Source organism: Chiloscyllium punctatum, chromosome 29 (genome assembly GCF_047496795.1).
Source record: "Chiloscyllium punctatum isolate Juve2018m chromosome 29, sChiPun1.3, whole genome shotgun sequence".
NCBI classification, from domain to species: Eukaryota; Metazoa; Chordata; class Chondrichthyes; order Orectolobiformes; family Hemiscylliidae; genus Chiloscyllium; species Chiloscyllium punctatum.
In genome coordinates, this window is record NC_092767.1 from 31425722 (window position 1) to 31441375 (window position 15654).

Here is a 15654-nt window from a genome sequence, read left to right on the forward strand (position 1 = left end):
TTGTAGAACCTTTGGCTTTGATCTTTATATCATCAATGTTGACAGGAATAGTGCCATAAGTCTGGAGGACAGCAAATGTCGTCCCCTTGTTCAATAAGGGAAGTAGGGTCAACCCTGGTAATTATAGATCAGTGAGTCTTATTTCACTGTGGGTAAAGTGTTCAAAAAGTTTACAAGAGATAGGACTTATAATCATTTGGAAAAGAATCAGTTAATTAGGGATAATCAACATGGTTTTGTGAGAGGCAAGTCATTGATACTTCTCCTTCATTGAGTCATAGAGTCATAGAGATGTACAGCATGGAAACAGACCCTTCGCTTCAACTCGTCCATGCCGACTAGATATCCCAATTTAGTCTAGTCCCACCTGCCAGCACCTGGCTCATATCCCTCCAAACCCTTCCTATTCATATACCCATCCAGATGCCTTTTCAATGTTGTAATTGTACCAGCCACTACCACTTCCTTTGGCAGCTCATTCCATACATGTACCACCCTCTGAGTGAAAAAGTTGCCTCTTATGTCTCTTTTATATCTTTCCCCTCTCAGCCTGAACCTATGCCCTCGAGTTCTGGACTCCCCCATTCCAGAGAAAAGACCTTGTCTACTTAACCGATCCATGCCCCTCATGATTTTATAAACCTCTATCAGGCCATCCCTCAGCATTCGACACTCCAGGGAAAACAGCCCCCGCCTATTCAACCTCTCCCTATACCTCAAATCCTCCAACCCTGGCAATATCCTTGTAAAGTTTTTCTGAACCCTTTCCAGTACAACATCTTTCCAAAAGGAAGGAGACCAGAATTGCACTCAATATTCCTAAAGTGGCCTAACCAATGTCCTGTACAGCTGCAACATGGCCTCCCAACCCTTGTACTCAATACTCTTGACCAATAAAGGGAAGCATAACAAACGCTGCCTTCACTATCCTATCTACCTGTGACTCCACATTCAAGGAGCTAGAAACCTGCACTCCAAGGTCTTTTTGTTCAGCAACACTCCCTTGGACCTTACCATTAAGTGTATAAGTCCTGCTAAGATTTCTGGCTGTAACACTTGCTCTATTTGTGAGGTATTTTAGGTGTTTGAGGTGATTTCCTCAAATTCCAGGAGTACCAATTTCTGGTTTTTTTTGATATTGTGTTGTGATGGAACTTTGGAGAGTTATTGATTAGATTCCCTCCAGTGTGGAAATAGGCCCTTCAGCCTAACCAGTCCACACCGACCCTCCGAAGAGTAACCCACTCAGTCCCATTTCCTTCTGGCTAATGCACCTAACATTATGGGCATTTTAGCATGGCCCATTCACCTGACTTGCACATCTTTGGACCTGTGGGAGGAAACCGGAGCACCCGGAGGAAACCCACGCAGACACGGGGAGAATGTGCAAACTCCACACAGACAGTCGCCCGAGGCTAGAATCAAACTTAGGACCCTGGTGCTGTGAGGCAGCAGTGCTAACCACTGAGGCACCGTGCCTCACAAACTGAGAAAGTGACCAAACTGATGGAGGAAGGTAAAGCTGTTGATGTGGTGGATATGGATTTCAGTCAGACGTTTGATAAGGTTCCCCAGGGTAGGCTATTTCAAAAAAATATGGAAGCATGGGATTGAGGGTGATTTAGTGGGTTGGATCAGAAATTGGTGAGCTGAAAGAAGACAGAGGGTGGTGGTTGATGGTAAATGTTCATCCTGGAATTCAGTTACTAATGGTGTACTGCAAGGACCTGTGTTGGGTCCATTGATGTTTGTCATTTTATAAATGACCTGGAACAGGGCACAGAAGGATGTGTTAGTAAATTTGCAGATACCACTAACGTTGATGGAGTTGTGGACAGTGCCGAACAATGTTGCAGGTTACACAGGGACATAGATAAACTGCAGAGCTGGGCTGAGAGGTGGCAAATGGAGTTTAATGTGGCAATGTGTGAGGTGATTTACTTTGGAAGGAGTAACAGGAATAAAGAGTACTGGCCTAATGATAAGATTATTTGGAGTGTAGAAGGGCAGAGATCTCAGTGTCCATACAAAGACCCCTGAAAGTTGCCACCCACGTTGATAAGGTTTAAAGAAGGCATACGGTGTGTGAGGTTTTATTGGTAGAGGGATTGGGTTTTGAAGCCACAAGGTCATGTTACAGCTGTAAAAAACTCTGGTGCGACTGCATTTGGAGTACTGTGTACAGTTTTGGTCACTGCATTATAGGAAGGATGTGAAACCTTTGGAAAGGTTTCAGACAAGATTTACTCGGATTGCCTGATATGGAGGGGGGTCTTATGAGGAAAGGCTGGGGGACTTGAGGCTGTTTTCAGTCGAGACAAGAAGGTTGATAGGCGACCTAATTGAGACATATAAGATAATCAGAGAGTTAGATAAGGTAGACAGTGAGAGCCTTTTACCTCAGATGGCATTGGCTCATACGAGGGGACATAACTTTAAATTGAAGGGTGATAGATATAGGACATATGTCCGAGGTAGTATCTTTACTCAGAGACTAGTAGGGGCATGGAAAGGCCTACCTGCAACAATAGTATACTCACCACCATCGAGGGCTGAAGGACCTGTCTTGCGCTGTAATGTTCTGTGTTCTATGTTCACCGTGAGGAATTGAATGGAAACTAAGTTTGCTATTGTTGGATATAAATGTGCAATCAAAAGACACAGAGTCCTGACACTATGTTATTTCCTCTTTTAAACTTCTCATGTATTTTGTTAGTTTGCCCAGATGTGTGGGTCAGAGAATTCAGTGAGGACAGGGGCCTGTCGTTGCATTTCCCTCTCTGGCCTGCAATGAAAGATTACATTCCTGCCTCAGGTAACTGTCTGTGTGGGGTTTGCACATTCTCCCTGTGTCTGCGTGGGTTCCATCAGGGTGCTTCAGTTTCCTCCCACAATCCAAAGATGTGCGGGTCAGGTGAATTGGTAATGCTAAATTGCCAATAGTGTAAGGTGCATTAGTCAGCGGTAAATATCGGGGAATGGGTCTGGGTGGGTTACTCTTCAGAGGGTCAGTGTGGATTTGTTGGGCCAAATGGCCTGCTTCCATACTCTGAGGAATCTAATCTCATCTCATCTAACACTCACCTTCCTCCATATCATTTATTTTTCTCCCCACTTCACTCACTGTGAACAGATTACTTGACATGAAGGTCGCTTTTGTGCATATCTAATACATCTTTTGGTTTTGCTTTTTTTTTTCCCACTTCCTACTAATTGTTGCTCAGTACTAACAGCACTTTATACGAGGGGACATAACTTTAAATTGAGGGGTGATAGATATAGGACAGATGTCTCTTTACCCCTCCAGTCTCTGTCATTTTGCTCCTCAGATGGAGTCAGTCCTTGCCCATGAGGAAAGGAGTGTTATCATGTTGCTGCTCCTCCTTCTTCTTTCGGTCCATTCCTCACGTGGACTCCTCGTTCCGTTATCTGCTGCATCCAACGTTGGCTCTGAGTTACTTGGATTGATTCACCAATTGAATTATTGTTCTAACTGGATATGTCACGGCATACTTTAACTGGTCTCTGAAATGTTTCTGTGTCACCACATAAATAAGGGCATTTGTGCAGCAACTTAAGTTCCTCAGCATATATCCAATCTGAACAAAGAGACGAAAAGAAACAGAATCCAAGGAATAGCCAGCATTAAAGAAATATAAAATATGCAACAACCAGAGAAGTATGAAGCTGGCAGATATGGCAAAGAGTAAAATCACAGAATTCTTCCTGCTCTCTGCCTCTGGATCATTCTCTGTTTTTCTCTGACCTCTCAGTTCCTTCCGCACCTTATTGGCCTCGAAGATATGTCTGACAGTCAGAATGTTGATAAAGAGAATAAACGTGAATGGGAACAGTGGTGTTAAAAAAGTCTCAAAATATCTAAAACCTATCCACCGAGGGTCATTATAATAACTATACCTGGTATAACAGTACCATGGAACATTGTTGATCATCTTTCCAGGGTAATACACAAAGCAGTTGGCAATATTCTTTAAACAAAAGATGATGCAGATTGTTGTTAGAACCCTGGTTGCAGTTTTCGCTGTGCAATACTTAGTTTTCATCTCATGTAAACAAATGGCAACAAATCGATCAAAGGAAAAAGCAATGGTGAACCACGCAGAACAATCAATGCTCAAGCGGTTGAGGACATAGAGAACACTACAAACAGGAGTGATTTGCAGGAAACATAGTGGATAATAATAACGGTTAAATCGGTGAAGGACGATACAAACAACAATGAACAGTAGATCCGAAATTGCCATGGCCACCAGATAGCGAGTGGTGCATGTAGAAAGGCCACATTTGCCCCAAGCTAAGTTTACAATCACCACTAGACTTACTGTAAGAGAAAAAAAAGGTTTTAAGTTATTACTCAAAGATTCTTTGTACCTGAGCCTAGACTGTAGGTAATGACACAAAGATAATTGTTGTTCCATGTTATATGAAGTTTAAAGAATCTGAACAACATCAGCAAACACTGTCTAAATTAATCATTTGCTCTTTTAAAGGACATCGGGAAGAACATGGGCAGCAGATTACTCACAGAAACACAGTCATGTACCTAAGGTGGTTTTAGTTCAGCAGCTGCTTTACTGGTTAGTCTAACTGGCTGACATTTCCCATAAGTCCCCAGCATCCACACAAAGACACCTGGGATCAGGAAAACAAAGAATAGCAAAAACCTAATATGGACATTGATCGCAAAATGTCTGTATTCGGTTTTGGAGTCTCCACAGTTCAGTTTGCCTCCAGAATTCTATATCTACACTGTATGAACTACAGGACAAGGCATTGAATCAGACCACAGTGTCCAGGAAGGATGGGCTCTATATGATGGATGAACAAATGAGAAGGCATTGAATCTCTCCCTTGTGCACAGGATTGAACATCCTGACCATCGGAACCATGAAGGTGTTCAGCAGCAAATCCAGTCACATTGTACCAGGTTGGATACACACCACAATCAGGAAGACTTCAACATTTGACCCAACTCCTCCAGCTGTCCACGTTTGTACAACATAGCCCTCAGTGAATAAAACCTGAATTCATGCAACTTTGGTCACTGTAACTGTCCTGAAGAACAGCCCTGCTTGAAACCTCTACTTTCTTCCTCCTGAGATGCTGCCTGACCTGCTGTGCCTTTTCCAGCACCATGTTCTATCTGCAGCCCCCATTGTCTCCTCATTCCTAATGACCTGCTGAACACACCCATTGTCCTGATGTATCTGCACTCCCATTTGGAGCGTGCTGCCTGAGTAAGATCCACCAAGACAATCCCTTTCCATCAAGGAATGGGAAACACCAGGTTTCACTGTGAGGTGGGTTGTTACAAAACCCATCTGACCGATAGCAGGCTGTGCACTACCACAGAGAGAGGGTGGTCTTCCGAAACCCTTTCTAGATTAGTGGTGCTGGAAGACCACAGCAGTTCAGGCAGCATCCAAGTAGCTTCGAAATCAACGTTTCGGGCAAAAGCCCTTCATCAGGAATAAAGGCAATGAGCCTGAAGCGTGGAGAGATAAGCTAGAGGAGGGTGGGGGCGGGGAGAATGTAGCATAGAGTACAATGGGTGGGTGGGGGAGGAGATGAAGGTGATAGGTCAGGGAGGAGAGGGTGAAGTGGATAGGTGGAAAAGGAGATAGGCAGGTAGGACAGGTCCGGACAAGTCATGGGGACAGTGCTGAGCTGGAAGTTTAGAACTAGGGTGAGGTGGGGGAAGGGGAAAATGAGGAGACTGTTGAAGTCCACATTGATGCCCTGGGGTTGAAGTGTTCCGAGGCGGAAGATGAGGCGTTCTTCCTCCAGGCGTCTGGCGGTGAGGGAGCGGTGGTGAAGGAGGCCCAGGACCTCCATGTCCTCGGCAGAGTGGGAGGGGGAGTTGAAATGTTGGGCCACGGGGTGGTGTGGTTGATTGGTGCGGGTGTCCTGGAGATGTTCCCTAAAGTGCTCCAGTAGGAGGCGCCCAGTCTCCCCAATGTCGAGGAGACCGCATCGGGAGCAACGGATACAATAAATGATATTGGTGGATGTGCAAGTAAAACTTTGATGGATTTGGAAGTCTCCTTTAGGGCCTTGGATGGAGGTGAGGGAGGAGGTATGGGCACAGGTGTTACAGTTCCTGCGGTGGCAGGGGAAAGTGCCAGGATTGGGGGGTGGGTTGTTGGGGGACGTGGACCTGACCAGGTAATCACTGAGGGAACGGTCTTTGCGGAAGGCGGAAAGGGGTGGGGAGGGAAATATATCCCTGGTGGTGGGGTCTGTTTGGAGGTGGCGGAAATGACGGCGGATGATTTGGTTTATGCGAAGGTTGGTCGGGTGGAAGGTGAGCACCTGGGGCATTCTGTCCTTGTTACGTTTGGAGGGGTGGGGTCTGAAGGCGGAGGTGCGGGATGGAGACGAGATGCATTGGAGGGCATCTATAACCACGTGTGTAGGGAAATTGCTGTCTCTAAAGAAGGAGGCCATCTGGTGTGTTCTGTGGTGGAACTGGTCCTCCTGGGAGCAGATACGGAGGAGGCAGAGGAATTGGGAATACAGGATGGCATTTTTGCAAGAAGTAGGGTCGGAAGAGGTGTAATCCAGGTAGCTGTGGGAGTCGGTGGGTTTGTAAAAAATGTCAGTGTCAAGTCGGTCGTCATTAATGGAGATGGAGAGGTCCAGGATGGGGAGGGAGGTGTCAGAGATGGTCCAGGTAAATTTAAGGTCAGGGTGAAATGTGTTGGTGAAGTTGATGAATTGCTCAACCTCCTCGCGGGAGCACGAGGTGGCGCCAATGCAGTCATCAATGTTGCGGAGGAAGAGGTGGGGAGTGTTGCCAGTGTAACTACGGAAGATCGACTGTTCTACGTAGCCAACAAAGAGACAGGCATAGCTGGGGCCCATACGTGTGCCTATGGCTACCCCTTTGGTCTGGAAGAAGTGGGAGGATTCAAAGCAGAAATTGTTAAGGGTGAGGACCAGTTCGGCCAAACGAATGAGAGTATTGGTGGAAGGGTACTGTTGGGGACGTCTGGAGAGGAAGAAACAGTGGGCTTGGAGGCCCTGATCCTGGAGGATGGAGGTGTAGAGGGATTGGATATCCATGGTGAAGATGAGGCATTGGGGGCCGGGGAAATGGAAGTCTTGGAGTTGGTGGATGGAATGGGTGGTGTCTCGAACGTATGTGGGGAGTTCCTGGACTAGGGGGGATAGGACAGTGTCAAGGTAGGTAGAGATGAGTTCAGTGGGGCAGGAGCATGCTGAGACAATGGGTTGGCCAGGGTGGTCAGGCTTGTGGATCTTGGGAAGGAGGTCGAACCTGGCAGTGCGGGGTTCCTGGGCTATGAGGTTGGAAGCTGTGGGTGGTTGATCTCCTGAGGTGATGAGGTTCTGTATGGTCTGGGAGATGATGGTTTGGTGATGGGGGAGGTGGGGTCATGGTCGAGGGGGCAGTAGGAAGAGGTGTCCTCGAGTTGGCGTTTGGCTTCGGCGGTGTAGAGGTCAGTGCACCAGACTACCACTGCGCCCTCTTTATCCGCTGGCTTGATGGTGAGGTCGGGATTGGAGGGCTGCGCGTTGTGAGGGTGAGAGGTTGGAGTGGGGGAGGGAGGTAGACAGATTGAGGCGGTTAATGTCCCGATGGCAGTTGGAAATGAAGAGGTCGAGGGCAGGTAATAGGCCAGCGCGGGGTGTCCAGGTGGATGCAGTGTGTTGGAGGTGGGCGAAGGCTACTTGGATGCTGCCTGAACTGCTGTGCTCTTCCAGCACCACTAATCCAGAATCTGGTTTCCAGCATCTGCAGTCATTGTTTTTACCTCGAAACACTTTCTAGACCAGCCAGAGGCCGGTGCTCAGCCAAACTCCATCAAGGTGGTCTCCCATTCTGCACAGTATAGGGAAACACACAAGGCTGAGGACCCTCCGAACTGACAAACTATTCACTTCAAACTCAGTCAGTGAGGACACTATTATCTGACAGTGGGATTTGCCTTCCTGAATGGAAATATATTGTTATCAGTTGTTGATAGAGCATAGAAAATTACAGCGCAGTACAGGCCCTTCGGCCCTCGATGTTGCGCCGCCCTGTCATACTCATCTGAAGCCCATCCCACCGACACCATTCCATGTACGTCCATATGCCTGCCAATGACGACTTAAATGCACTTAAACTTGGCGAATCTACTACCATTGCAGGCAAAGCATTTCATACCCTTACTAATCTCTGAGTAAAGAAACTAATTCTGACATCTGTCTTCTACCTATCTCCCCTCATTTTAAACTTGTGTCCCCAGGTGTTTGCCGTTCCCATACTTGGAAAAAGGCTCTCTCTGTCCACCCTATTTAACTCTCTGATTACCTTGTATGTCTCGATTAAGTCACCTCTCAACCACCTTCTCTCTAACGAGAACAGCCTCAAGGCCCTCAGCCTTTCTTTGTAAGACATTCCTTCCATACCAGGCAACATCCTAGTAAATCTCATCTGCACCCTTTCCAAAGCTTCCACCTCCTTCTTATAATGCGGTGACCAGAACTGTACACAATACTCCAAGTGTGGCCGTACCAGAGCTTTGTACAGCTGCAGCATAACTCCTGGTTCCGGAACTCAATCCCTCTATTAATAAAGGCCAAAACACTGTATGCCTTCTTAACAACCCTGTCAATCTGGGTGGCAACTTTCAGGGATCTGTGTACATGGACACCGAGATCTCTCTGCTCATCTGCACTCCCAAGAATCTTACCATTAGCCCAGTACTTTGCATTCCGATTACTCCATCCACACTTGTCCACATTAAACTCCATTTGCCACCTCTCAGCCCAGCTCTGCATCCTAACAATGTCTCTCTGCAACCTACTCCATCCTTCTTCACTATCCACAACTCCACCGACCTTAGTGTCATCCGCAAATTTACTAACCCACCCTTCTAATCCCTCATCCAGGTCATTTATGAAAATGACAAACAGCAGTGGACCTTACACTGACCCTTGCAGTACGCTGCTAGTAACTGGACACCAAGATGAACATGTTCCATCAACGACAAAACTGTGTTTTCTTTCAGCAAGCAATTACTGATTCAAACTGCTACGTCTCCCACAATCCCATTCCTCCGCATTTTGAATAATAGCCTACTGTGGGGAACCTTCTCGAACGCCTTGCTGAAATCCATATACACCACATCAACTGGTTTACTCTCATCTATCTGTTTGGTCACTTTGTCAAAAAAGTCAATAAGATTCGTTAGGCACGACTTACCCTTCACAAAACCGTGCTGACTGTCTTGATCAGATTATTCTTTTCTAGATGGTTTTAAATACTATCTCTTATAACCTTTTCCAACACTTTACCAACAACTGAAGTGAGTCTCACTGGTTAGTAATTACCAGAGTTGTCTCTACTTCCATTTTTGAACAAGGGAACCACATTTGCTATCCTCCAGTCCTCAGGCACTATTCCTGTAGACAATGATGATTTGAAGATCAATGTCAAAGGCTCGGCAATCTCTTCCCTAGGATCCTAGGATAGATCCCATTTGGCCCAGGGGACTTATCTATTTTCACACTCTGCAGTATTTCTAATACCTCTTCCTTGTGAACCTCAATCTCCTCTAATCTAGATGCAAGTATCTCTGTATCTTCCTCGCCAACATTTTCATTTTCTATCGTGAACACTGTCAAAAAATATTTATTTAGTGCTTCCCCTATCGCCTCTGACTCCACACACAACTTCCCACTATTATGCTTGATTGGCCCTAATTTAACTCTCGTCATTCTTTTATTCCTGACATACCTGTGGAAAGCCTTAAGGATAACCCTGATCCTATCACCAATAACTTCTCATGTCTCCTCCTGGCCCTTCTGAGCTCTCTTTTTAGGTCTTTCCTGACTTCCTTGTAACCCTCAAGTGTCCTAACTGGGTTTTCACATTTTGTCCTAACATAAGCCTTCCTCTTTTTCTTGACCAGGGATTCTACTTCCTTAGTAAACCACAGCTCAAGTGTGCTATATCTTCCTTCCTGCCTGACAGGTACATACTTATCTTTTCCTCGAATAAGCTCCACATTTCTAATGTGCTCATCCACTGCAGTTTCCTTCCCCATTCTACGCTTACTAACTCTTTCCTAATTGCATCGTAATTTCCCTTCCTCCAGCTGTAACTCTTCCTCGGTGGCGTACACCTATCCCTTTCCATCACTAAAGTAAATCTGACAGAATTGTGATCGCTGTCTCTAAAGTGCTCACCTACTTTCAAATCTAACACCTGGCCAGGCTCATTACCCAGTAGGTTAGGCCTGTCTACATACTGTGTCAGGAAGCCCTCCTGCACACACTGGACAAAAACTGACCCATCTATAGTACTCGTACTGTAGTGATCCCAGTCAATATTTGGATAGTTGAAGTCCCCCATGACAACTACCCTGCCTCTCTTACTCCTATCGAGAATCATCTTTGCTATCATTTCCTCTACATCTCTGGGACTATTCGGAGGCCTATAGAAAACTCCCAGCTTGGTGACTTCTCCTTTCCTGTTTCTAACCTCAGCCCATACTACATCAGTTAACGAGTCCCCAAACATCCTTTCTTACAACTGTAATATTGTCCCTGATTAACAATGCCACACCTCCCCCTCTTTTACCATCTTCTCTGTTCTTACTGAAACATCTGAATCCTGGAACGTGCAACAGCCATTCCTGTCCCTGCTATATCTATGTCTCTGTAATGGCCACAACATCGAAGTCCCAGGTACCAACCCACGCTGCCACTTCAGCCACTTTATTTCGAATGCTCCTCGCATTGAAGTACACACACTTCAATCCAGGTTCCCTACTCTCATCCTCTTCTGTACCTGTCCTACAATTTTGGTTCCCATCCCCCTGCTGTATTCATTTAAATCCACCTTAATCACTTTAACGAATTTCCCATCCAGGACATTGATACCCCCCTGGTTTCGATGAAGACCATCCTGCTCGTAGAGGTCCCACCAACCCCAGAAAGAGCTCCAATTATCTAAAAACCTGAAACCCTCCCTCCTGCACCATCCCTGTAGCCACGTGCTCAACTCCTTTCTCTCCCTATTCCTCACCTCACTAGCACGTGGCACGGGCAGCAAACCAGAGAAAACAACTCTGTTTGTCCTAGCTCTAAGCTTCCATCCTAGCTCCCTGATGTTCCATCTCTCTTCCGAACTATGTCAATGGTGCCAATGTGGACCACGATTGGGGCTGCTCTCCCTCCCCCCGCTCCCCGGAAGGATCCCAGAAACACGATCAGAGACATCACGGACCCTGGCAACCGGGAGGCAACACACCAACCGTGAGTCTCTCTTGTCCCCACAGAACCTTCTATCTGTCCCCCTAACTATCGAGTCCCCAATGACTACTGCTCTGCTCCTCTTCCCCTTTCCCTTCTGAGTAGCAGGTGCCCCACAGCTTTCCGCTGGTAAGTCATCCCCCCAACAGTATCCAAAATGGTATACTTATTGTTGAGGGGAATGACCACAGGAATAAGGATGATTCAGTGCAGAGTTTTGTATGAGCTAAGTTGTTCCAAGACTTACCAGGAACACCAACCACAGCGAGGATGGTGTCAAACACCTGATCCACCCTTTCTCTGAGAAGGTGCATTTCGTTGTTTCTTTCCCTTCCTGCTGCTGGCAATCTGTCGGAATTGGAGAATTCTCTCGGAGATGGAGCTAACACAGTTCCAGAGACTTTATTTTATATTGTGTGGTATCTCCACTGGGAAACCATGATTACATCTTCAAATTTTTACTATCATTTTGAACAAACAATTAATGACAACACATTTATTTTAATAATATGATGTTATTGAGATTTAAGTCTGTATTTGAATACCCCAAAGACTAGATTAATCTGATCCTGTTAGGTCTCAAATGTTGATTCCAATTTGTCTTCAACAACAATACTTGCAATATTTCACTCACTATCAGTCCCATCAATATCTGAGTATCTTTTGATATTCTTTTTAGTGATGACTTTGATTCTGCTGAGGTTATTCAGTCATTTAATACCTCATGTTGTCAAGCTCCTTGAGAGCTGTTCCACTGCACACTGTTATCCCACAGCTTTCCTTGTTAATTCAGTTATCTGACTGATTTGGGAAATTCTCTCTGTGAATGAGCACTCTAACACAGAACCTGAAGCTGATACAGACCACACCAACAGCTGGAACTTCCTCTCGGTCACATTTTCTCAAAACAAAGACAAAACAAAAATCAGAACCTTACATTCAAATTAATAGCGTGATGGCATCATCCAGGGTAAATGTCCCCTTTGGTCCATCAGGTTTGTACCTCCAAAATTACACTAAAAGCAACACAAGTCTCAGTCCCCAGCACTTAGTCCATGGTCTTGAATGTTATGACCTTTCAGTGCTTATCCAAGTACTTTGTGACGGTTTTGAGGATTTCTACCTCAACTCCCCTCTTGGACGATGCAGCACAGGCCCCTACCATCCTCTGGGTGGCATGTCCCCTCTAAACTATTTGTCATTCAGCTTAAAATTACACCAGTTTGTTAATTGCCCTCTGACTAAGGGGGAAAACTGCTTTAACATTCACCCAGTCCACATCCCCCTTGGTCTTATATACCCCGATCTCTGCTCTAAAGAAAGCAGCCTGAGCTTATCCAGCCTCCCCCTTCACAGCGAAACTGCTGCAGCCCAACCATGTTCTGGTGAATGTCCTTTACCCTCCCTCCAGTGCAATCACATCCATCCCATGGTGCAGTGACCAGAACTGTACACAATACTCCAACTGTGGCCTATCCAAATGGCTGTAGAGCTCCAACAGGACCATCCCTGCTCTGATAATCTCTGCCTCAATGGGAAAAGGCATGTTTCCTATCTGCCTTCTTAACTGCCCACTTAACTCACTGGCCTCTACACTGGGACTCGAGTCCCAGTGCAGAGGTCAGTGAGGGGAATCGAGTCCCAGTGCAGAGGTCAGTTAGGGGAATCGAGTCCCAATGCAGAGGTCATTGAGGGGAATCGAGTCCCACACACACACAGACACACAAACAGACACACACTGACACAGACAGATAGACACAGACACGCACACACAGACACGCACACACAGACACAGACACAGAAACACACACACACACTCACAGACAGAGAAACACACACACACACTCACAGACACACTGACAAACACAGATACACAGACACACACTGACAAACACAGACAAAGACAGACACACACACATAGACTCACCACAAAGACACTCACACACAGACGGAGATACACACACACGGACACACACACAGACGCACACACACAAATACCCCGATTCTCTGACTTCTCGTTTCCCTTCCTTAACATTTCTGTTTATATTTCATGGGATAGACTGGACGCCAATGTCTATCATAAACATACATCCTCACATCCTGCATCCTGCAAAGACTGTATTCCATTCTCCAACTTGGCAGCGGTCTTCAAGGCAGGCCAATTCCTCCAGAGTAGTCCCACCTCCTTGCAAGCATGACACCGCACAGCCTTCAACTGACCAGAATGCCTGGTAAGCAAAGACCTCCTTCAGACCAAGTAGTACTGACACCATACCCAACATATCTTCCTGAGCTGGCAATGGTGTGATGGAAGGAAATCAAATGGAACAAAGGGCAGGATGTTCATCAAAATAACCCTCTGGGAAATTACCTCCAGAGGGTCAACAGGCAATACCATCTTAGCGACAGTAAGCCCCTTCTCCAGGGCGAGTTGCACCACCTGCTCAGTCTTCAGGAAGAAAACTGCCTTCCCATCCATCTTTGATGTAGTGACAATGGTGGGGAACCAGACTAGCCCCACCAATGCCGCTGACAGGTCTTAATGGTCATGTTGGGGTGAATGTAACATTTCGTCCTGAGCTGGTTTGTTAAATAAGGAAAGGGTGACGAGGCCCTGGGAGGGGCTGGGGGGGGGGGAGGTGGAAGATGCATCCACCCCCACGTAAGAATGACTGGGCCCCACCCTGGGTATTGTTTTACAGAGTCCAGTGATTGCCATCGCCACTCCCAAACCAAGACCAACACCTCCCCTCACATAAATAGTCAGTAAAGGAAACTGAGAGAGTCCTGTTAGGCTTGACCTGCCAGTCCAGTCACCCAGGCAACCATGCCCTGACCTGCTACCCAAACCACAGGTGCAAAGCAATTGTTCCCCATTGACCTGAGCAAGAGTCACTGGCAGCAAATAGGTTACAGTCACAAAGCAGTAGCAATAAGGCAATTGTCCAGGCTCCAAATAGTTCCAGGCCCCAGACTCCAACATACAGCTACTCAATGTAAGTGTTCAGCGCCCCCCCCCCCCCCCAAGAAATTAGTGTCCAGGCCAGAATCCCCAAACTGAAGAAGACATCCAGGCTCCAGAAACACATCTTCCAGGCACCAGAGAATAGAATTGCAGACCATCAGGCTCCTCAGGGCAGCAGCAGCAGTGACAGCAAGTCCCAAGTCTGGTCCCCTCCAAGCTGCAGTACCTAAGGCCCAGGCTGTAGGCCCCAATCCTCAGCATTTTCTCCCCTGCGTAGGAGGTGCAATTACAGCGGTCTTCAACTCATTGAGGAAAAATACAGGCCACCAGGCAGTAAAAGGATCAGAGAATCCCAGGTTCAAGTGCTTCCAGGCAGGCAGGCTGCAGCGCTAGAGACTCCATGTTCTAGGCCTCAACCTACTCCAACTGCTCTCAGTTGCAACAACTCAGCATCTATTTTCCTTTTCAGCAGCAGCAGAGTGCAGACTCCCAACATACTGCCCTCTATGGGAGAACAATCCTCTGCCGTCACTCTGTCTCCTGACATTAAGCTCGTTTTGTATCCAAGTGGCAAGATCACTCTGAACCGCTTGCGATCTAACTCCATTAATTAGTCTACTTTGTGGAACTTGGTCAAAGACTTTACTAAAGTCCAAGTATACAACATCAACTGCTCTGCCCTCATCCACCTTTTCGATAACTTCTTCAAAAAGCTCAATTACATTTGCAAGACACGATTTTCCTCATACAAATGGATACTAACTACCCTGAATCAAATTCTGCCTCCATAAATATCCAAAACTCTTCGCTTTTAAGCTCACCTCCAATAATTTACCACAATAGATGTCAGTCTCACAGGTAACTAGTTCTCCTTACAACCCTTCTGAAATAAAGGCACGATATTAAACACTGTCCAGTTATTAGACACCTCACTCGTAGTTATAGATGATGAAAACATTTTGCAAGGGGCCCCGTAATTTGTTCCCTTACTTTGTATATCTGAGTGGGATGCATTAGACCAGGTCCCAGAGATTAATCCATCTTTATATTCCCTAAAACCTCCAGAACTTCTGTGATGTGAATTGTTTTTAAAACATCAATATTTATTATTACATTAAAGGAAGAGACTAATTAAAATCTCAGATATCATTTTATGACAGTGAATTCAGAGAAATTTAGAACCCAGCAAAGGAGAACCAAGAAACTGCTCAGAAAATCAAAAGGAGAACGTGAATGCAAACAAGAAACAAACAAATGGACAAAAAGTTCCAATCGATATTTGAAAGGAAAATGAAAGCAAAGTCCAATGTGGAGCAGTGAATGTGTGGACAGGATAAATTATTGTAGAGAACAGGGAAATTACTGGAAAAATAAACAGTTACTTTGTGTCTGTCTTCATGGAG